Source organism: Salvelinus namaycush, chromosome 40 (genome assembly GCF_016432855.1).
Source record: "Salvelinus namaycush isolate Seneca chromosome 40, SaNama_1.0, whole genome shotgun sequence".
NCBI lineage: Eukaryota > Metazoa > Chordata > Actinopteri > Salmoniformes > Salmonidae > Salvelinus > Salvelinus namaycush.
The window spans coordinates 7,319,609-7,344,886 of record NC_052346.1 but is presented as its reverse complement, the minus strand read 5'-3'; the positions used below and the strand labels follow the sequence as shown (position 1 = coordinate 7,344,886).

Sequence of the window (25,278 nt, the reverse complement as noted above, 5' to 3'; positions counted from 1 at the left end):
AAGTGGAGGAGAAAGTTCACTAAAAAGAGAGGGAAAAGAGGAACGCTTGTGATTTGAGTTCAAGGTGTCAGCTACCTCCAGGGGCTGCTGTTGCTTCAGCTGGTATAGTATATCACATGTTGAGTTACCAGCTAAAAATATCCCTTATTAAAACACCTCATATTTGAGTGAACAACACATTAGACACGCTTCTCGCTGAGACATATTGACATATTGAAAACATCTGGATATGAGAATATATAGAATAAGGATAAACTGGAAATAAACCCAGTATAGAGTTTCATTATGCCTGGAGGCGTCCAATCAGCCAATAGCTGACAGGAAGAGTGACAGCCATGAGCGATATCACTCACATTTTCTTCCGTCAACGGAAGGATCATTATCACCTAAAGGAGTGGGTGGGAAGTCGTGAAGAGGGTGAGGGACATTATCAGAACATTGTCCACGGGCGACAACATTGCAGACGGCTGCCAGTCTGAGTCCTCAAATCAGGGAAAATGCATGTTTTTAGACAAATAATCAATTTACACAAAAATAGTGTTGCATTCACAACAAAAAATGATCTTAACCCTCCGGCTGTGTTCCGGTCGAATTGGACCGATTTACACGTTTTCTCTCTGAAAAATGTAGTTCATTTAATCTGATTGTCATAAGGTTCCATGACTTTGTCCACACAGGGCATCTGAGCACACAAAATACATTTGGATGATTTTCATTAAATGTTTGTACACCTGTGGTTTCCCGGTCAAAAATGACCGGTCATTAGAAATGAATGGGTGAGACCACAAATAGTGTATAAAATTGAGTTCAGGCGCATTCTCATTCATCAGATGGACACACTTCCTCTCCCAGACACCCACATGCATATGTGTTTAAACACACACACACACACACACACACCTCACTCCCCTTCTTGGCTTCCATGGCAACCCCCACGATAGAATAGAATCCCTAATAGAATCTTTCCCCCACAGGAACCACACCTTTTGGCATTATCACAAACAATCGCAACATTGTTTCAATAATATATAGAACTTTTCTCACAGCTCTGGTATATACAGCTTTTTTGGGGCCTTGCTCACAATTCATTCTGTGGCAGCACATTGACCAAACGATATACTGTATGCGAGACTCTTGATCATATCTTTGATCATGACACTGGTGAGGAGGAGAGTCCTTGTTAAAATTTGACACTAAGTAGTCTGGGATAAATAGCACAACATATTTCATCCGAGTATTTGTTATAGTCAAAATAATCCATACATTATGCTTTATTTACTCAAAAACGAGTTGTATGAGCTCAGGTCAAAGAGGCCTACAGGTCATAAATAAAAAATAGAAGTTCAAACCTTGTAATGTTCACAAGAACCTAAGTTGATAAAAAAGATCCAACACAACATAAGGTGATAATATATGTATTATTATGGATTTATAATCAGCTATAACGGTGTGGTCATTTTGGACTGGGAACACAGAATGAATTCACATGAAACGAACACAACAGGAGGGTTAATCAAATCAAATCAAATGTTATTTGGCACATGCTTCGTAAACAACAGGTGTAGACATACAGTGAAATGCTTACTTACAATGCAGAGTTTAAGATAGAGATGGGGGGGGAAATGTGGTCATTTTCAGCAGACGTAGAAATTGTTTTGGAGTCTGTGAATGGACTCTACCATGATTACGGATTTTCCTGAATGAATCGTGGATAATGTTGAGTGAGAAAGTCACAGAAGCACAAATGTCATATCCCCTCCAAAAATGCTAACTTCCCCTGTTAATGTAATGGTGAGAGGCTAGCATGTCTTGGGGGTATGATATTTGTGTGTCTAACTTTCTCATCATTATTCACAATTCATTCAGGACTATCCATAATCATAGTAGCGTCCACATTACCGTAGAAGTGTTTAGAAACGTATTATATTCTTATGTACAATAAAAGTGACTCCAAAATGACAAACATGATTTACCATTCATTTCTACTGTGCACAAAATAATGTGAAACACAACCAAAACAAACAGCAAATGCATCCAACAAGTTTGTAGAGTCACACGCTTGATGTAATGATTGCGTGCTTGGAATATGGGACCAAATACTACACCTTTGACTACTTTAATACACATAGAAGTGAATTTGTCCCAATACTTTTGGTCCCTTAAAATGGGGGGACTTTGTACAAAAAGTGCTGTAACGGTTCACCCGATACAGATGATAATGCCCTCAAATTAAAGCTGACAGTCTGCACTTTAACCTCATACTGTAGTATTTGTATCATTTCAAATCCAAAGTGCTGGAGTACAGAGCCAAAACTACAAAAAATGTGTCACTGTCCCAATACTTTTGGCCCACTGTATAATAAGCTGGGTATTAGAGAATTAATTAAGTCATTGAGATGAAATAAACAACATTTCTGACAGGGACTGAAAAATAAAATTGTATAATATTAAATAAATGATTATGTATTTATTCATTTATTTTTCCTTTCCAAGAAAAACTTTCAACAATATATTCACTGTGCTCCTCTTTGCACACAACTGCTCACAACCAATTTGAGAGGATGAAGCCTTTTAAAGCTGGGTGAATGGCAATCTGGAGTGGATTTAAACTATAATCATATTCAACATCCTCAAGACAGAAGGCAAAGTGGATGAAGTCATTATTGAATTTCCAACAGAGGCAGGCATATATTCTTGTTCTTTAAAAAAAATTAGGGACATCATTTGTTGAAGCACAAACATGGCCTTGCCTCGCCTTAACGCACTACTGTTAAAGGACACAAGACCGGGGCTTGAAGGAACAGCACATTTCCAAGACACTTTTGTGAACAAAGCGTTATCCTCTCCTCTGCATTACCTGGATAACACAGTATAGTGTGTGAGCATTCTTCACTGGGATGGCAGAAACCCCCACAGCCCACGCAAGGCGGGGGAGGGGGCCTAGCGGCTCTGTGGGCCCATGCGCCCGTCATCTCACACCTACAGTGCCTTCATTATTGTGGAATCACTACAATGTTGTTGATCCATCCTCAGTTTTCTCCCATCACGGCCATTGAACTCTGTAGCTGTTTTAAAATCACCAATGGCCTCATGGTGACATCGCTAAACAGTTTCTTTCCTGTCCTGCAGCTCAGTTCAGAAGAACTACTGTATCTTTGATGAGTCTGGGTGGTTTAATACATCATGCAAAATTATTAACTTATACTGAGTTCATTTCCGGTTTATCCTTATTCTATATATTCTCATATCCAAATCTCTGAACATGTTTCAATGTGTCAGTATGTCTGAGCGAGTAGTGTGATTAATGTGCTGTTCACTCAGATATGAGTTGCTTTAATAAGGGTATTTATGCAGGTAAGTCAGTTGAAACAACATCACGGATATACTACACAAGTTGAAGCAACAGCAGCCCCTGGAGATAGCTGACACCTTGAACTCAAACTTGGCAGAGAGATTAGAGGAGGTTGGATGAGGAGTAGAGTGCGACAGAGGAAGAGACAGAGCCCCATCCCAGTAGTGATAAGACTGGAGAAGAGAGGAAAAGAGAGCCACAGCTCCATCCCTATCCACTCCCTCTCCCTCTCCTCTCTCTGTTGTGATGGGTGAGGTTGATGGTGAGGAGGGAAACTGGATCAGCACAGCAGCAAGGCTGGGTTATCCTCCCCAAAGCCTCACGGGCTACGAACTTATTAGAAGGTCCCCATTATTACCAGAGGGGTACACACACATACACACACGCACACACACAATTAATGTACACCCCCCCACCCCCCATTAACATGCAGTTTATAATATAGCACTATTTACTCTAGCCTATATTATGTGGTTGATTTGAGTTTCCCTTTCCCTATCGTCAGCTGTTTTGTGAATCTGGCATCATTATGGAAGCCCATTTAGGAACATATTTCCATGGAAATGCATAACTGTAACACTCTCTCCAGTTACAGAAGGACATCTATTAGTCTTAATGAGGAATCTGGCTAGAGTGTAATGGCTGATGCACATCTGAATGGGATAAATCATTGGCAGCGATTACAGCTTTGAGTCTTTTTGGGGAAGAGCTTTACATATCTGGATTGTACAATATTTGCCCATTATTCTTTTTTAAATTCTTCAAATTCTGTCAAGTTGGTTGTTGATCCTTGCTAGAAAGACAGTACATGTTCAAGTTTTGCCATAGAATTTGCAATGCCAATTTAAGTCAAACTGTAACTAGGCCACTCAGGAACATTCAATGTCATCTTGGTAAGCAATTCCAGTGTATATTTGGCCTTGTGTTTTAGGTTATTGTCCTCCTGAAAGATGAATGAATCTCCCAGTGTCTGTTGGGAAGAAGACTGAACCAGGTTTTTCTCTAGAATTTTGCCTGTGCTTAGCTGTATTCCTTTTCTTTTTATCCCCAAAAATTATATAAAATTATATTATATATATATCATATAACAACCACTAGGCCACTAGTGGTGGACTTGTAACCGAAAGGTTGCAAGATCAAATCCCTGAGCTGACAAGGTAAAAATCTGTCGTTCTGTCCCTGACCACTGTTCCTAGGCCGTCATTGAAAATAAGAATTTGTTCTGAACTGACTTGCCTAGTTAAATAAAGGTAAAATGAAACTTTTTAAATCACCATTGGCCTCATGGTGAAATCCATCCTCTCCGGCAACTGAGTTAGGAAGGACGCCTGTATCTTTGTAGTGACTTGGTCTATCGATACATCATCCAAAGCCTATTTAATAACTTCACCATGCTCGAAGGGATATTCAGCATCTGCTTTTTTCTAAACACATTTTCCAATCGGTGCCATTCTTTACATTAAAAAACCTCCCTGGTCTTTGTGGTTGAATCTGTTCACTACTGAATCTGTTCACTAGTATAAATTCACTACTGAATTGAGGGACTTAACAGATAATTGTATGTGTGGGGTACAGAGATGGGGTGATCATGTTAACCACTATTATTGAACGCAGAATGAGTCCATGCAACTTATTATGTGATTTGTTAAGTACATTTTTACTCGTTAACTTATTTACGCTTACCTTAATCTAACAAAGAGGTTGAATACTTATTGACTCAAGACATTTCAGCTTTTCATGTTATAGAAATGTTTATTTATTTATTTTATTTAACCAGGTATGCAAGTTGAGAACAAGTTCTCATTTACAATTGCGACCTGGCCAAGATAAAGCAAAGCAGTTCGACACATACAAAAACACAGAGTTACACATGGAGTAAAACAAACATACAGTCAATAATACAGTAGAAAAATAAGTCTATATACATATAGGTGAGGGGTGAGATAAGGGAGGTGAAGGCAAAAAAAAGGCCATGGTGGCTAAGTAAATACAATATAGCAAGTAAAACACTGGAATGGTTAATTTGCAGTGGTAGAATGTGCAAAGTAGAGATAGAAATAATGGGGTGCAAAGGAGCAAAATAAATAAATAAATACAGTAGGGAAAGAGGTAGTTGTTTGGGCTAAATTATAGATTGGCTATGTACAGGTGCAGTAATCTGTCAGCTGCTCTGACAGCTGGTGCTTAAAGCTAGTGAGGGAGAAAAGTGTTTCCAGTTTCAGAGATTTTTGTAGTTCGTTCCAGTCATTGGCAGCAGAGAACTGGAAGGAGAGGTGGCCAAATGTCAAAAAATGTAGACAAACAAAATTCCACTTTGACATTATGGGGTACTGTGTGTAGATAAGTGACGCAAAATCAATCAAATCAGAATTTAATCAACTTTAAATTCAGGCTGTAACACAACAAAATGTGGAAAGTCAAGGGGTGTGAATACTTTCTGAAGGCACTGTATGCCAAAGTTTATGTGTTTTGAAGTATAAATCATTTTGACAGTAATCCTCCTTTTTATTTTCAACATGTAGCAAGCAAAGTGTTTGTGTTGTCCAATTTACATGGGTAGTAGGTGACTCAGGCAGACAATATAGTTTTCATGCATCTAATTAGCCTATTTCTCGACTGTGTTGGCGGCAGCCTGCCTCGGCCTCTTCACCTAATTGGCTATCAAGTTTAAAAAAGCTGGGTGAATCAGGTCGTACAGGAGAGTGAGTGCGTGGCTCAAGATGGATAAACAAAAGGCAAGACCAAGTGGTGAATAAGAACGCCGCAAAAAAAGCTTTATCGGATGAAGCTTGTGCCAAATTACCGAAGATAACAACATTAGCTAAACTACCACCTCGTCCTCGACTGACGAAACACCATCGCAGGTGGAAGCTATAGGCCTACTTATGCAGCAGCCAGCACTAGCAGTCCTGACAGAGGCCTCACTTCCCAGGCCCAGCAATGACAGTGGCCTTGCTCATCCTCTTCTTACTCCCAATCAAGAAAAGTGACAGTTCCTCTAGTCTAGTGAGAGTGCCGGTCCTCCTCTCCCAGAGACCTAGCCGCGCTCACTAGAGAAACCCCCCTTCTGTGAACACTGGTAAGCCTACGAGTGATGAGAAGGATCGCCCTGACAGCGTGGAATCCAATGTGTTCCAATGTGTAATATAAATAGTCTACCAGCTAAATACTGTATATAGCCAAACATATGCTAGTAGACTGCATTGTCTGTGTAATAAAACAATCCAGAATAAGCTATTGTTTTGACGGTGGGCTGACTGTATCATTTGGCATTAGTAGACTGGTTTTACGCATCAGAAACTTTCTACAGTCCCAGTGGATATTAGATAGAACGTCACGGCCCCGCCCGCCTGTGTGGAAGACAACCTGAGGTTACCATGGTTACCCCATTCACTCACAGCAAATACAACACCTTTTTCAAATGCAATTATCTTGTGCTCTGCTTGTTTTAGTCAATTACAAAACTACATTTAAGAAAAGTACAACACGTCTAAAGAGTTCTCTGACCGGAACATTAAGCTAGCCAAGACCAACAACACAAACAAACAGACGATACAGCTACAAGTAGTGAGTGAAGTTACAAACAGACTATACTTAACAAGTTAAATGGTTTACCTGTGATTAAATGTGTTCCATACACATAGCTACTTGTAGCCTGCTTGGACAACGGGTCCCCACATTTCCCACTCTACCACACCACATAGCATGTAGACACAGGGCTCTTCTCGCAGCCTCTATTTCCCTATGTGTGCTCATTGCCAACCGTAGGTCCGGATTTTTGTCCTGGTTACATGTACATTTTACAACACAGCAACTTCTCGGTATATTTTGTTATTTATCTATAACAAAAAATATACTACGACGTTGTCTCTTTTACAATGGGGGTCAATAGGAAATAATATTCCCCCCCCCCCCAATTTGTGTGCATGGTCGAGGGGAATTCCTTATTATTACGTGAATATTGACTCGGCGTATCCAAGCTTTGAGAGAGTGCGAGGAGGGCTAAGGGAGGCTATAGGCCTACAGGACAATTGTATTTTAATAATATATGCCACTTAGCAGACACGTTTATCCTGCATGCATACATTTTACGTATTGGTGGTCCTGGAAATGCATTACTAATTCGTTTGCTGTTGCATCGAAAGTTCATTTTACAATCTGCCGTGTTTGAATTTACCACTGTAATTACTGAACAAGTAAATACATTTTTTCCACCAGCCAGCATTCTTAATAGCAGCATTGCGACACCGTAGGTCTATAGCTTCATGAAACGTAAACGTTAGGCTTAGCTTGAGAAAATGACGACCAAATAAAAATAAACATGAATCCATTAAAGCAAAGCTATTTAGTCCAATGGTTGCATCTCAAAAGACACACTATTCCATACAAAGAACAATACTTTTGACCAGGACCCAGTCCACAGCCCAGGGTTGAGATACACTTAATGATTTATCCCATTCAGATGTGCATCAGCCATTACACTCTAGCCAGATTCCTCATTAAGACTAATAGATGTCCTTCTGTAACTGGAGAGAGTGTTACAGTCATGCATTTCCATGGAAATATGTTCCTAAATGGGCTTCCATAATGATGCCAGATTCACAAAACAGCTGACGATAGGGAAAGGGAAACTCAAATCAACCACATAATATAGGCTAGAGTAAATAGTGCTATATTATAAACTACTTGCTAAATGACTAAGGCCACAGCAACAAATCAATAGTACTTTATCTACATGCTCATACTAGAAAAAATATCAAGACAATAATATATTAGGACTTCATATTTAGTGCAATAAATACACTTTTCCTGCGTTTCCTCCAGAGTATTAAAATCACACACACATTTGGCGTAATTCCTTCTTCAGTGTGTTATTCATTGTTGTCATAAACATGATCATTATTACTAGACGTGAGCTGCCTCCAAAATGGCACTCTATTTCCTATATAATGTAGTGTCCTACTTTTGACCAGAGCCCTGTTAAGCCATTAGACAGCTCCTAGTTGAGCAAATCTCGAGTGGCCCTCAAATGGCACGACCACAACCAGGTACCCTGGCAGGAACACAGGGTGTCATGTGAGGGTTTCCACTTCCCCGCAGTGTGTGTGTATTTGGGTGGGAATATCAAATCAAATCAAACTTTATTTGTCACATGTGCCGAATACAACAAGTGTAGACCTTACCGTGAAATGTTTACTTACAAGCCCTTAACCAACAGTGCAGTTCAAGAAGAGTTAAGAAAATATTTACCAAATACACTAAGGTAAAAGATTATAAAAAGTAACACAATAAAATAACAATAATGAGGCTATATACAAGGGGTACCGGTACTGAGTCACTGTGCCTACAGGTTAGTTGAGGTAATTTGTACATTAATATACTTTTTTTGTGTGTGTGTGTGTGTGTACCCCTCTGGTAATAATGGGCCTTCTAATAAGCTCGTAGTCCGTGAGGCTTTGGGGAGGATAACCCAGCCTTGCTGCTGTGCTGATCCCATTTCTCTCCTCACCATCAACCTCACCCATCACAACAGAGAGAGGAGAGGGAGAGGGAGTGGAGTGGGCCATATAAACCAACCCTGTCCCAGAGGGGCTCTGTGCATCACTGCTGGGATAGGGATGGATCTGTGGCTCTCTTTTCCTCTCTTCTCCAGTCTTATCACTACTGGGATGGGGCTCTGTCTCTTCCTCTGTCGCACTCTACTCTTCATCCAACCTCCTCTAATCTCTCTGCCAAACAGACATGTCCTGTGATGTTTTGTGGAGTATGAGGTCTTGTTTGCATCCCAAATGGCATACTACTGTATTCCCTATATAGCTGTACACAGCCCACCTGTAAACAGCTCATCCAACCAACTACCTACCTCATCCCCATATGTGTTTTTGTTTCTCTGCTCTTTCGCACACCAGTATTTCTACTTGCACATCCTCATCTGCACATATATCACTCCAGTGTAAATTGCTAAATTGTAATTACTTTGCCGCTATTGGCCTATTTATTGCCTTACCTCCTTACTTCATTTGCACACACTCTATACAGATTTTTCTATTGTGTTACTGACTGTACGTTTGTTGATCCCATGTGTAACACTGTGTTGTTGTTTTTGTCGGACTGCTTTGCTTTTTCTTGGCCAGGTCGCAGTTGTAAATGAGAACTTGTTCTCAACTGGCCTACCTGGTTAAATAAAGGTTAAATAAAAAAATAGAAGTGCACTACTCAGGTCAAAAATGTAACGTCTGCTCCTGCTCCCCCCCGGCGCTTGAGGGCGCCAGGCTGCCCTGAATCATGCACTCCTATTATCCATTGCCTTCCCTCGTCACGTGAATCAGCAATTCTGGACTCACCTGGACTCACTCATCACCTGTTATTACCTCCCCTTTATTTGTCAGTTCCCCAGCTCTGTTCCCCGCTTCTGCATTGATTGTTTTTTGTCTTTGTTTTCTTGTATGCTGACGTTGTTCCTGTCTCGTTCCATGTCCGTTCTTTATTAAATGTTTCACTCCCCGTACCTGCTTCGTCTCTCCAGCGTCAACTCATGTGACAAAAAGTAGTGCACTATATAGGGAATAGGGTTGCATCTGGGACGCAGACATTATAAGGGATGGGAGGAATAGTCCCTAAATGTACTAGATATTTACCTCATACAAAACTTGCTCATACCTAAACACAAACATTTCCTTACAGCCTGAGGGGTATGCTACAAAGGAAGCTACATCTACTCAGGGGTTTCTAAAGTTAGCTTCCCATTCTAGTTTAGGCTTCATCCATACCACGACGGTGGATATTGCTCGTCCACCTGCGGCTAACTCTAGCGGGGTTGTAACTGCGCGATGCATGTCGTATGTGGCTAGTTGAACCCTGAACTCTTCATTATGACAATGCTGAAACGTCAATCCATGGGCAAGTCAGTGCCACATTTTCAGATGTGCCAAAATCAAAATGAGGAAAAGTTATCTTGTAAATTCAGCTGTCTTGATCTTTGCTCGGCTTTGCTATGATTATCAATGCACAAGCATACTTTTTCCCACTCTTAACAATAAAATATTTGTATTAAGTTATGCAAAAGTTTTACTTTGCGTGAAGTTTCAAAAGAATTTGTCATTACTAAATGTGTAATGTGATAGGTATTTTGACATGACTATTTTTTAACACACAACAACATTTGACTAATAGTATATTTGATGAATAATATATTCAAATGAAGTGGATGATGACTTTCTTTGCTAGCGGGAGGGAATCTGTTTTCATTGGTCCTCAACTCTCGGCTCAGACACTTAATTCAATGATAAATAGAGTTAGCACAGAGTTAGCCTGCCCCGGAGCAAGTTAGATTAGATCTGAAGGATTCGTTGCCATAGAAATTAACCTGGCTAAAAGGTGAGCCACTTTCGTGTTACTGGTTATCCCAGCTTGAACTCAGAGTTGACCAAAGTTACCTGGCTAACTCCTCAAACTACATTTGTAGTATAGGGCTCTGGTCTCTCGCCAGCTTTATAACAATAGGGGGTGAAGTTGTTGCTCGAGGCATTATAAACTTGGAAAAGTGGCTTCATTTCCATAAGGATAATCCATTTGTAGTGTTGGTGATTCCTTCTATTTTGAAACAGTGGTTTTACCAGTGGGATAATCAGCTCGGTAACTTTGCAGTTTCTCTTACTCAGCAGATCGCTGTGGTGGAAAGAGAGTGATGAGTCCTGAGGCAGAGGAAATATGCAGACACAGACGTATGCCATCCGAAACAGGCCTAAAAGTGGGCTAGCCCTCTGTCTCAGCTGTGTTGTGGGAATCTGGTCAGTACATGACTGTCTGTCTTTGAGCCTTTACTGTCATGATGAGAAGGATCATACTATTATGCACAGCAGGCTGCTGGACTTTTAAAAGGTTGAATGTCATAGCGTGTCACTGTGAAATGTCACTCCAGGAATTCCGGAATAATAACAGCACTCCGGAACATTCCTCCTGTCATAGTGAGAGACTCAGCGTGATGTTTTACCTAGACCATGTAATAGATATGAGAGAGGGAGGGGTGTGAAATGAAAAGAGAGAGAAAAATGCAAAGAGAGAGAGAGAGAAAGATGGATGGATGGATGTGTAGATAAATAGATTTTCTATCTGTGTGATTAATTCTGCGAGTGGCAAATTTCTGACAGCAAATGTCAGAGAATTTGAGAGGCGACGAACAACCGGGGTGCTCACAACTACGTACTTCTCCCCCTGAGTGGGGTTTCGCTTCCTCTCTCCACCCCCCTCCCCCTCTTTCTGCTTCATTTACTCCCCGTGGCTCACCTGAGATTGATGCGCTTCGCGTCTGATTGTGGTAATTATCCCCGTCCTGCTGCTGCAATACCTAATGCACAGCACACTCACATAATATGGGGAGGGCTTGGAGGGGGAGAGGCTAGGTTGGAGATGCTGCTATTCATTTTACTCCTGTTGCCTGCTGTGAGATGCCAGCTACCTGGCTGCAACCACACAAGCACAGACACCCACACACCCACACACACACACACACACACACACACACACACACACACACACACACACACACACACACACACACACACACACACACACACAGGCTGCAACCTTGTCAAAGAGGGGAGAGGAGAGGTGAACATTTACAACCAAAGCCCAGGGAGAAGCTTAGCTATGATTCCCTTTTCTCTTCTGATCTGTCTGATCTTTTTCACTGTGAATAAAAAGCCATTCAGGTTATTTACTTGGCATTTCCTTTCACTTTGAATTCATGAAATTCCTGGAGGCAATGCAACAAAAAATATAAATGCAGTCTATACTGTTTGCTGACGTTAAAAAAAATTAGTCTGGCTGGAGTGTAATGGCTGATAAATTATTAAGTGTATCCCAAAAGGCACCCTATTCCCTACAGTATATATTGCACTAGTGTTGACAACAGCCCTGGTCTATGGACTATGGGTCCTGTACATAATGTACAGATAATGTAGATAAAGTATATACTCCAATGCTGTGATGCACTTGGTGAGTTTTCAACTCCCCTTTCTAAGTAGCCTTCAGTACATCTCAATTCTACGTATTCAGTTTATCATTACTGGTCTATTGTACGCTACAAAAAGCTACACTTGAACAGTCCTGTTGTAAACCTTTTATCTGTAACCTCAGTTAAAAAAGAGAACATTTTATATATTCCTTTCATGATCACACAATTACATTCTGCCGCATTGCATTTTTTCATATAAAGATCATTTTCAGCTAATTCAAAAACAATTAATGTATGCATTCATCTCAGGGGCTTGTGTTAGGTGCTTTAGGTAATTATCTTCCAGCTCGTTGCTTTATTGAGGGGGAAAATAAATGACTCTTTTCAATGGAATTTGAGATGCGCAGTCAGTTAATTTTGGATTTTTGCCTTGATGTCTCGGTGCCTCTGAGTCCTCTCTGACCTTCCCCTGGATTTCTTCCATACAGAACCATTCAACATTTTACCCAGCTGTGTCCCGACGCCTTATCAGGCAGAAATACGCTAATGTCTACTAATTAAAAACACCAATGGCTGCACTTTGTAAAAACAAGACTTTAAAACAATATTCCCATTTCCCCCATTGAATTGGTTCCTCCTTTGAATAAAATGCTGAGTTTGGTATTTGCACAGCTTCATCCCAAATCTCTTGAGTTTGGGATGACGCCCACCAGTAGTGTTGGTCCCATGTTTCATGAGCTGAAATAAAGATCACAGAAATGCTCCATACGCACAAAGAAAAAGCGTATTTCTCTAAAATGTGCACAAATTTGTTTACGTCCCTGTTAGTGAACATTTCTCCTTTGCCAAAATAATCCATCCACCTGACAGGTGTGGCATACCATGAAGCTGATTAAACAGCATGGTCATTACACACGTACACCTTGTGCTGGGGACAATAAAAGGCCACTCTAAAATGTGCAGTTTTGTCACACAACACAATAACCGCGGATGTCTCAAGTTTTGAGGGAGTGTGCAATTGGCATAACTGACTGCAGGAATGTCCACCAGAGCTGTTGGCAGAGAATGTAATGTTCATGTCTCTACCTATTGTAATGTTCATTTCTCTACCGCTGCCTTCAATGTCGTTTTAAAGAATTTGGCACTACGTCCAACCGGCATCACTGTCAAACTGTCATGAATGGTCTCAGGGAAGCTCATCTGCGTGGTCGTCGTCCTCACCCGGGGCTTGACTTGACTGCAGTTTGGCATTGTAACCAACTTCAGTGGGCAAATGCTCACCTTTGATGGCCACTGGCATGCTGGAGAAGTGTTCTCTTAAAACTTCTTATGGCTGCAATACCGTTAACGGGATGATATGACAACAACCAGTGAAAGTGCAGGGCGCCAAATTCAAACAACAGAAATCTCATAATTAAAATTCCTCAAACATACATGTATCTTATACCATTTGAAAGGTAATCTTGTTGTTAATCCCACCAAAGTGTCCGATTTCAAATAGGCTTTACAGCGAAAGCACCACAAACGACTATGTTAGGTCACCGCAAAATCACAGAAAAACACAGCCATTTTTCAGCCAAAGACAGGAGTCACAAAAAGCAGAAATAGAGATAAAATTAATCACTAACCTTTGATGATCTTCATCAGATGACACTCATAGGACTTCATGTTACACAATACATATATGTTTTGTTCGATAAAGTTAATATTTATATCCAAAAACCTCAGTTTACATTGGCGCCATGTTCAGAAATGCCTCCAAAATATCCAGGGAAATTGCAGAGAGCCACGTCAAATAACATAAATACTCATCATAAACTTTGATGAAAGATAAATGTTTTACATAGAATTAAAGATACACTTGTTCTTAATGCAACCGCTGTGTCAGATTTCAAAAAAACTTTACGGAAAAAGCAAACCATGCAATAATCTGAGACGGCGCTCAGAAAATAAAATAAAATTATCCGCCATGTTGGAGTTAACAGAAATCAGAAATTACATTATAAATATACCCTTACCTTTGACGATCTTCATCAGAATGCACTCCCAGGAATCCTAGTTCCACAATAAATTGTTGTTTTGTTCGATAATGGCCATTATTTATGTCCAAGTAGCTACTTTTGTTAGCACGTTTAGTACACATATCCAAACGCTCGTGCAGGTCCGAAAACTTCAAAAAGTTATATTACAGCTCAAAGAAACTTGTCAAACTAAGTATAGAATCAATCTTTAGGATGTTGTTATCATAAATATTCAATAACGTTCCAACCGGAGAATTCCTTTGTCTGTAGAGAAGCAATGGAACGCAGGTCGCTATCATGTGAAATGCGCCTGACCAGGACCTGGCTCTCTGCCAGACCACTGACTCAAACAGCTCCCATCCGGCTCCACATCACAGTAGGAGCCTCATTCAAGGTTCTACAGACTGTTGACATCTAGTGGAAGCCGTAGGAAGTGCAAACAGATCCATATCCTACTGTGTAGTCAATAGGCGATGAGTTGAAAATCAACCAACCTCAGCTTTCCCACTTCCTGTTTGGATTTCTTCTCAGGTTTTTGCCTGCCATATGAGTTCTGTTATACTCACAGACATCATTCAAACAGTTTTAGAAACTTCAGATTGTTTTCTATCCATTACTAATAATAATATGCATATATTAGCAACTGGGACTGAGGAGCAGACCGTTTACTCTGGGCACCTCTGGGCACCTTTCATCCAAGCTACTCAATACTGCCCCTGCAGCCATAAGAAGTTAACGGATGAATCCCGGTTTCAACTGTACCAAGCAGATGTCAGACATCATGTCTGGCGTTGTGTGGGCGAGCAGTTAGCAGACGTCAACGTTGTGAACAGAGTGCCCCATAGTGGTGGTGCGGTTATGGTATGGGTAGGCATAAGCTACGGACAACGAACACAATTGCATTTTAGCGATGGCAATTTGAATGCACAGAGATACTGTGAAAAGATCCTGAGGCCATTGTCGTGCCATTCATCCGCCGCCATCACCTCATGTTTCAGCATGATAACGCACAGCCCCATGTCGCTAGGATCTGTACACAATTCCTGGAAGCTGAAAATGTCCCAGTTCTTCCATGGCCTGTATACTCACAAGAGATGTCACCCATTGAGCCTGTTTGGGATGCTCTGGTTCGACATGTACAACAGCGTGTTCCAGTTCCCGCCAATATCCAGCAACTTCGTACAGCCATTGAAGAGGTGTGGGACAACATTCCACAGGCCACAATCAACTATATGTGATCAACTATATGTGAAGGAGATGTGTCGCGCTGCATTACAGTTTTTTTTGATTGCACGATTTTCAAAACAGGGCCCGTGTTTTCAAAACACTACACACAATTAGCACAACCACACACCCAATTAGCAAAACACTACAGATCCTTTGCAAAATTAAACACTTGTAAAAACTATACACTTCTTTTTAAAAACCACACTTTGTTACCATATGAAACACACACGTTTCACGTTACTATAATCTGTTTGCACGAGTTACACTCTGCTGTGATAAACCTAAAACACTTTTAGCACTTCTACTTCCCTATGATTAGAGTAGGCTACTATCAACAAAGTACAAATATAATGTAAATTCACCAAACACTACACAAGACCAATGTTGCAGACTGAAGAAACTCATTTATTTCTCAACACGCCCAAAATGTTGACATGGAGATTCATAATACTGTAACGAAACGTCACTTTACGTATTGTAAGTTCCAAAAAAATCAATAAAAATAACTAGACATTGTCTCTTCGCCTAGCTGGATCTGGCCAGAGAATTTCATCAACATCGCAGGCAATGTTGTCATTAGCAAGACACCTTGGAAAGAATCGTCTTGAATGACGAATCCATCCTTGCATTGCTGCTACCTCCATCTGGTCACAGGCCTCCTCCATGGCTTGGATGAGGGGTACCTCAGCCTGGAGACGGAGATCATATACCTTCCACCGCCATGCCGAGAAAAACTCTTCTATAGGGTTGAGGAATGGAGAGTATGGTGGAAGATATAGGACGGTGAAATGTGGATGTTGCTGAAACCAGTTCTGAACCAGAGCAGAACGGTGGAAAGACACATTGTCCCAGACAACAATGTATTGCATATGATCGATTTGATTTGCTGCTGTTATGTTGTGCATTTGGTCCAAGAATGTAAGTATGAGTGCTGTGTTGTAAGGGCCCATATGGGCATGGCGGTGGAGGACCCCATTCTGTGTAATGGCTGCACAGAGTGTTATATTACCCCCACGTTGCCCTGGGACATTGACTATAGCCCTGTGGCCAATGATGTTTCTTCCCCTCCTTCGTGTTCTCGTCAGGTTGAACCCAGCCTCATCTACGTAAATGAACTCATGCTGGATCTCCTCTCCATCCATTCGTAAAACTCTCTGAAAAACAGTGTCAGGCAAAATTGTGTAGTTCAGTGTAGATCTAGTATACATATTACAGTACAGTAAAAGATTATGAGACAGTATGCAAGATCACACTGCTAAAGTGAGTACATACCTCTGCATAATCATGCCGCAGTCGGTTCACCCTTTCGGAATTGCGCTCGAAAGGCACTCGATAAATTTGCTTCATTTGAATATGTTTTTTTTTAGGATGCGTGCCAGTGTTGATGTTGAGACCTGATGGATATCGTTGAAAATGGCGTGGTTATTGACAATGTTAGCTTGGAGCTGCTTGAGTGTTATAGCATTGTTGGCCAAAACCATGTTTACTATCTCCCTCTCTTGCTGTTCTGTGAACATAGGAGGCATTCCCCCTTGTCGTCCCTGACCCTCAATCCTATGTAGAAAAAAAAACAGTATACAATAGTACAGTAATTTCACAGGAAAAGGTAACAGAAGTGCTGATAGTGCATAGAATACAGTACTGTAAGCAGTTACTGAAACCGTGCAGATGTTTTTGATATGATGATATTTTTACAATACCTATTTTCCAGTCGAAATGTTCTCATCACACTTGCCACTGTATATCGGCTTACATTTGGCTGTACTCGCAGTCCAGCCTCCCTCAGCGTCAGGCCGTGTTTGACAACGTGGTCAACCAGTGTTGCGCGGATCTCATTTGTCAGATTCGGTCCTCTTTGAGCACCTTCTTGTCTTCCTCTTCCTCTTCCTCCCCTTCCTCCTCCTCCTCCTTCTCCTCGTCCTCCTCGTTCTCCTCCTCGTCCTCCTCGTTCTCCTCCTCGTCCTCCTCGTTCTCCTCCTCGTCCTCCTCGTTCTCCTCGTCCTCCTTGTCTTACTCTTTCTCTGACTCTTTCCATTGGGCTTGAAGACCGATGAACTCACCTGCTGCTTTTTATAGTGCTTTTACACCTGATTGGTTTGTCTACAATTAAGCAAACGAGTGTTTGCACACCTGATGACTGTGTTGAACCAATTGGTTGGACGGTGTGGTAATTTGACAGTCAGTGCTTTGGTATTGCAAGGACGTGACTTCATGATAGATTTTTGTGTGTAATGTATGTTAAGTGTGTTTAGTGTTTTGCAAATCACTGTGTGTAGAGTTTTGCAACAAGTGTGAGGTTGACAATGTGCTTATAGTTGTGCAAATATGGGCTGATGTTTTGCTTCTTGAGTGTAAGGTTTTGCTAATAGTGCACTACTTTTAATTTTAGTGTGTAAGCAATCCAAAAAAACTGTAAGCAAATGGTGGTCACACCAGATATTGACTGGTTCTCTGATCCACGCCCCTACCTTTTTTTTAAGGTATCTGTGCCCAACAGATGCGTATCTGTATCCTCAGTCATGTGAAATCCATCGATTTAGAGCCTAATGATTTAATTTCAATTGACTTATTTCCTTACATGAACAGTAACTCAGTAAAATCTTTGACATTTTTGTATATTTATATTTTTGTTTAGTGTATTAGTATCACATGTCAACGACTTCTCTTTAGATCTCCTTTGGGAGTTCCAATGGAAGGCCTTGGTCTTCTCCTGATCTATGTCACACCCTGACCTTAGAGAGCTTTTTATGTCTCTATTTTGGTTTGGTCAGGGTGTGATTTGGGTGGGCATTCTATGTTCCTTTTTCTATGTTTTGTATTTCTTTGTTTTGGCCGGGTATGGTTCTCAATCAGGGACAGCTGACTATCGTTGTCTCTGATTGGGAACCATACTTAGGTAGCGTTTTCCCTCCTATGTTTTGTGGGTAGTTATTTTCTGTTTTGTGTTTCTGCACCTGACAGGACTGTTTCGGTTTCGTTCATTCTCTTTGTTATTTTGTTATAGTGTTCCGTTTAAATAAAAAGCATGAACACTTAACACAATGCGCTTTGGTCCGATTATTCCTCATCTGACGACGACACCCGTTACAATGTATTCATGTTTACACAGAGTTGTGTTATACACACTCTTCTCACAGTTCATGTGTGTTAGCCAAATAACCTCTACTACTACACCCAAAGGAGACATTACTCATGGCAAAGGCATACTGTGCATGTACTAAGCAAAACCGTCCAGGTTTCAAATCTGGTCCATCGTAATTGCACTCCCCAAAAAATGCTGGGTTACAAACAACCGAGCGCTGGGCAAATAGTGGACACAATACACGTTGAGTTATTTTTCACTCAGCCAGTTGGGTTACTTAGCTCCCTAGGGAGGGAGGGAGTTCTACTCAGATAACATACAGTCAGCTATATATAAGACCTCAAATCCAGAGGAGGCAACATATCCCAAGGACCCCAGCTTCTGCAGCCATAAAGAGGAGGATTCAGGAGGAGGATGCTGGTGCCCCATCCGCCCGACCCACAGAACCAACAACTCCAATACCGGAAATACATTTGAGTGATGTTGTTGCATGTGTGTGTTTCTGACTCTCCTACCTTGACCTGCTGTAACTATATATGTGAGTGAGATGTTAGTAAAATTCCCGAACTAAGTGTTTTCATCATTCTAGATTGCAGCCGGGAGCAACAAGAAGAAGCGCTGCGGTGTATCTGGACCCAAGAAGGACAGGAAGACACAGTACACATGCATCAAGATCACGAAATACATTTGCAACACACAACCAGTAAAACTCTGTCCCTCATGTGGTGTGTAGACCGGCCTTAATTTTTGTTCAATGGGGCTCATTTATAATTTCCATAAAATACTGTCAAATTTCTCCTCCCAATTTGTTCAGTTCAAAGCAAGAAACATCAATAGTGATGAAAACCTTGTTTCATTTATATTTGTTAAAAATAAACATGATTTATTCCACCCATGTCTTGAGTATAATAGATTTTTGTTTACAACAATCAAATTTGATCCCAAAAAACAAATAGCGCTTTAATTGATAAATGTGATCTAGCAGAGGTAAATGGCCAATAGTAACCATGTATGCTATCTATATTGCTTGTAATTGATATAAGTCAACATCTAAGTATTAAGTATTTTTACCTAAATTGTTATGGCTGTATTGTTTGAAAAACCCAATAATGTTGTGGGCCCATCAGACCCGCGAACATTGGGAGAATAACAAAAACATGAACACCACACAAGGGTTAAGCTACAGAAGATAGTTTTTCTCCCCCAGCCATATGAACAAAAACACTACTTCTCTATAGCTGACAAGGGAATGGGATAGTGAAGTTTCAGATTTCAGACAGTCAGTGTGACATGCATAATCAAAGATGGACAGATTGGGATTCTCAAAGTTAAATGGACAAGCTGCTCGGTCGCTTTTTGTCAGTCGGTCTCCATGGCAACGGGCTTTGTGTCAAGGAAAGGTTCTGTAACCAGAATGTCCATGAAACGTTTATGGAGACAAGCATAAATATAACACGTTTTTGCGTCCCAAATGGAACCCTATTCCCTATACAGTGTACTACCCATAGAGCTTCGGTCAAAAGTTGTGCACTCAGGAAATAGGGTGCCATTTTGGATGCATAAATCATCTTGTCTTGTCTGTCTGTGTCTGTCTGTCTGTCTGCCTGTGGCTGTAGCAAGAGATTGACGGCCTGCATGCCTGGTGTGGACCAACCTTATACAGACGACATAACCTACTGTAGCCTGTCAAATCCTCATTAAAAGAAGAGCAGCTGCTGCTTCTGAATGTACCGCTCTGCTCTCTTCTCTCCAGTAACACTACAATTACACACACGCGCACACGCACGCACACGCGCACACACACACACACACACACACATACATATATGTGTCTTGTTTATTTTATAGCTTAAAAAAAAAAAAAGTGCACTTCCTCTTAATTACACATGCTCACACATCCTGTCAGCGGATTAAAAAAAATCATCAATCTATGCATCTAATCCGGATTTATACAATGACATTATATCCATAATTAAAAAGAAGATTAATAGCATCTTTAAAATATGACCTACACAGAGTACAACGACAGCAACAAAGTTCTAGAGCTGTTTGGTAAACAGAGGCCGCTTACCAAATGGTACCCTACATTGCCTCTATGATGCACTACCCATAGGCTCTAGTCAATAGTACTGCACTGTGAAGGGAATAGGGTGTCATTTGGGACGCAGGCACAGTCTATTTAGTGCATAACAATGCAGAGGAGGTATTTTACCTACCCTTCGTGTGCCACTGTGTTAACAAGGGACCATGCACTCACAGCTGGAGATAAACTAATGATAGAGAGATATATTCTCTCTCTATCACCGACGTGAAGCGATCGAATGAATAGGTTATATTTGGACAGATATGTTAATTACGTATATGAGTCATGGATAGGGCTGTGGCGGTCACAAAATTTCATCAGCCGGTGATTGTCAAGAGAATTTCCGTGGGTCTCACGGTAATTGACCGTAAATTAACATAAAGGGGTTCCACACATGCAGGATGCTGATACGTTCCTTTGAAACATCTAGATTTTGAAAGTCTAAAGTGTAATAAATTCATTTAATTGCCTGTACACCAATCCATTGTTTATTTTAGGCAGATCTTTCCTATGAAACATGGATACAGAACGGGAAATGAGCTGTAGGAAATGTGTAAACACACACGCATACGCATGCACACGGGTGCGCGTGCACACACACACATGCACAGTCTCACATGCTGACAAAGGCATGCAGTTAGAGTACCTCATATATTTCACCATGATTCTAAGGGATGGCAGTTTGATTGGGAGATTTACGGCTGGTTTCCCGGACCCAGATTAAACCTGATGTTCAATGGAGATTCTCCTTGAAAGTGCTTTTATGTACAGGAGTAAGTTTACAGCATAATCTGGCATAGTCCGGGAAACTGTCCTGTAATGGACTTGATGATGCATTATGCGATCTGAAACAAGTTGCCGTCTCATATGTTAATGGTCATCTTTGACGATGTATATGACTTACATAAATCATGTGCTTATTGATAAATCATCCAGGACCTCTATACCAGGCGGTGTCAGAGGAAGGCCACAAAGTTGTCAAAGACTCCAGCCACCGAAGTCATAGACTGTTCTCTCTGATACCGCACGTCAAGCGCTACCGATACACAAAATCCGGAACCAACAGGACCCTGAACAGCTTCTACCCCCAAGTCATAAGACTGCTAAATAGTTAACCCTTTTTTCACTAACTCTTCTGACTCATTGTCACTGCTGCTACAGTTTATTATCTATCCTGTTGCCTAGTCACTTTATCCCTTCCTATATGTACATATAATTCATAATCTGCTGGGTGCTTATATTTGTCCTATTTCCCATTAACCGCTTCTCTCTCCCGGATCCGGGATCATCCTCATCAAAAAAGCTGACTAGCATAGCCTAGCCTAACGCGACAGGGATATCATATAATATAATTTTCATGAAATCACAAGTCCAATACAGCAAATGAAAGATAAACATCTTGTGAATCCAGCCACCATTTCCGATTTTTAAAATGTTTTACAGTGAAAACACAATATGTATTTCTATTAGCTAACCACAATAGCAAAAGACTCAACCGCATATTTTCACCATTTTTCTACCGCATAGGTAGCTATCACAAAACCGACCAAACAGAGATATAATTAGTCACTAACCAAGAAACAACTTCATCAGATGACAGTCTTATAACATGTTATACAATAAATTTATGTTTTGTTCGAAAATGTGCATATTTGAGGTATAAATCATAGTTTTACATTGCAGCTTCTATCAAAAATATCACCAAAGCAACCAGAATAATTACAGAGATACCTAAATACCTAAATACTCATCATAAAACATTTATGAAAAATACATGGTGTACAGCAAATGAAAGATAAACATCTTGTGAATCCAGCCAATATTTCAGATTTTTTAAGTGTTTTACAGCGAAAACACAATATAGCATTATATTAGCTTACCACAATAGCCAAACACACAAATGCATTTATCAGCAGCAAAAGGTAGCGATCGCAAAAACCAGCAAAAGATATAAAATGAATCACTAACCTTGACCAACTTCATCAGATGACAGTCCTATAACATCAGGTTATACAATACACTTGTGTTTTGTTCGAAAATGTGCATATTTTGAGCTGCAAACCGTGGTTATATATTGTGAATATGTAGCATCGATTCACCAAATTGTCCGGAGATATTTTGGACACTCACCTAATCTGACCAAAGTACTCATCATAAACTTTACTAAAAAATACATGTTGGACAGCAAATGAAAGATACACTAGTTCTTAATGCAACCGCCGTGTTAGATTTTTAAAAATAACTTTACCATAACAAACAGCTTACGTTATAGCGAGACAGCGCCCGCAAAAAGGGCGAAAAATAGGACTCAACATTTTCCACAGAAATATGAAATAACATCATAAATTGTTCCTACTTTTGCTGAGCTTCCATCATAATCTTGTACAAGGAGTCCTTTGTCCAGAATAAATCGTTGTTTGGTTTTAGAATGTCCTTCTCTCCTGTCGAATTAGCAACCTTAGCTAGCCATGTGGCGCGAACATGCCCATCTTCTCCTGACGCAAAGAAAGGAAAATTCCAAAAGTCGCAATAAACGTTGAATAAACTGATACAACTCGGTTGAAAAAAACTACTTTATGATGTTTTTATCACATCTATCAAATAAAATCAGAGCCGGAGACATCCACCGTGTATACCGAACGCTTTTCAGAAGCCAATGTTGATGTCCTTCCCGCGCCTAGGTAGAGAAAGGAAATTCTGGTCACGTCATTCCAAGAGCTCTTGTTCGACCTCAGATCAAGCTAGACACCCCATTCCACCTTCCACTGCCTGTTGACATCTAGTGGAAGGCGTATGCAGTGCATGCAAATCCATAAATATTAAGCAATTGAATAGGCAGGCCCTGGAACAGAGCATCGTTTTCAGATTTTTCACTTCCTATCTGGAAGTTTGCTGCCAAATGAGTTCTGTTTTACCCACAGATATAATTCAAACAGTTTTAGAAACTTGAGAGTGTTTTCTATCCAATAGTAATAATAATATGCATATTGTACGATCTAGAATAGAGTACGAGGCCATTTAAATTGGGCACGATTTTTTCCCAAACTGAAAACAGCGCCCCCTATTCACAAGAATTAATACACATGTTTTAATTGTAAAAGTCGTTTCGCACATCCTACTCTCCCTGAGACAACCTCAGAGAGTGGGGTCACAGCCAGGGTCTGTCATTATCAATGACAACCCTGGAGCAATTGAGGTTAAGTGCCTTGCTCAAGGGCACATTGACAGATTTTCACCCTGTCAGCTTGGGGATTAGAACTAGCAACCTCTCAATTACTGGTCCAACACCGTTAGGCTACCTGCCTCCCCACATCTACCTCAATTACCTCGTACCCCTGACATCGACTCGGTACTGGTATCCCGTGTATATAGACACAATATCATTACTCATTGTGTATTTATTCCTCGTGTTATTATTTTTCTATTATTTCTCATTTTTTCTCTCTGCATTGTTGGGATGGGCCGTAAGTAAGCATTTCACTGTTAGTATACACCTGTTGTTTACAAAGCATGTGACAAATACAATTTGATTTTGAGGTCACTTTCTGACCTCTGTCCATCGATGGCTGAGTCTAGTCAGTGACTGTTCATGAGGATTAGATGGCACTAGCTGACAGCTTTAGTTCACTCTGTTGTAGGGCAGTAAATAGCAGGTGTGTGTGAGTGAGTGTGTGAGTGTGTGTGTTGGGGGTAGTGTCATCTACAACTGAGCCTGGTGGGTGGATGATATACTGATATCTCCCCCTAGACAGCCATCTTTACATTAATCCTGGGATGCATCGCAAATGGCACCCTATTTTCAAGGTATTGCACCATTTTTGTCCAGGGCCCATAGGGTTCTGGAAGTAGTGTACTACATAGGGAATAGGGTGCCATTTGGGAGACACACCTGGAGTAAATCTTTCAGCAAAATGCTGAGCCATGGATCGTTGAGAGAGAGAGCTATAGAGAGAGAAAGAGAGAGAGAGTTAATCTTCAGTTTATATTCATAGTTGATATTCAGCACGAGCAGTAAATAATTTTTCTGTAGCCAGCTCAATGGGTTCAAGTAGCAGAACAGGATACTGCAGACATGGCCTGATTGTAAGGGAAGATACTGTAGATATCGATATGTTTTCGGTGGATCATGTTGTGTATTCGATGAGAGCACCTGTATTGTTGGACTAGACATATATATACACAAAAGTATGTGGACACCCCTTCAAATGAGTGGATTTGGCTATTTCAGCAACACTCGTTGCTGACAGGTGTGTAAAATCGAGCACACAGCCATGCAATCCCTATAGACAAACATTGGCAGTAGAATGGCCTTACTGAAGAGCTTAGTTACTTTCAATGTGGCACCGTCACAGGATGCCACCTTTCTAACAAGTCCGCTCTTCAAACTTCTGCCCTGCTAGAGCTGCCCCGGTCAACTGTAAGTGCTGTTATTGTGAAGGAGATACGTCGAGGAGCAACAACGGCTCAGCAGGGGAAGTGGTCGGCCACACAAGCTCACAGAACGGGTCCGCTGAGTGCTGAAGCGCATAGGGCGTAAAAATTGTCTGTCCTCGGTTG

General features: G+C 40.9%; 1 long non-coding RNA gene across 1 annotated transcript in view; it reads left to right on the top strand.

Annotated features, from left to right (window-relative positions):
- LOC120033669 overlaps positions 1–19,323 on the top strand; it is an 86,871-nt gene extending 67,548 nt beyond the window's left edge. The window contains exon 3 of the long non-coding RNA XR_005473981.1: positions 19,228–19,323. This is a non-coding gene — a long non-coding RNA (uncharacterized LOC120033669). The remainder of the gene's footprint in view (positions 1–19,227) is intronic.
- The last annotated feature ends 5,955 nt before the right edge of the window (positions 19,324–25,278 follow it).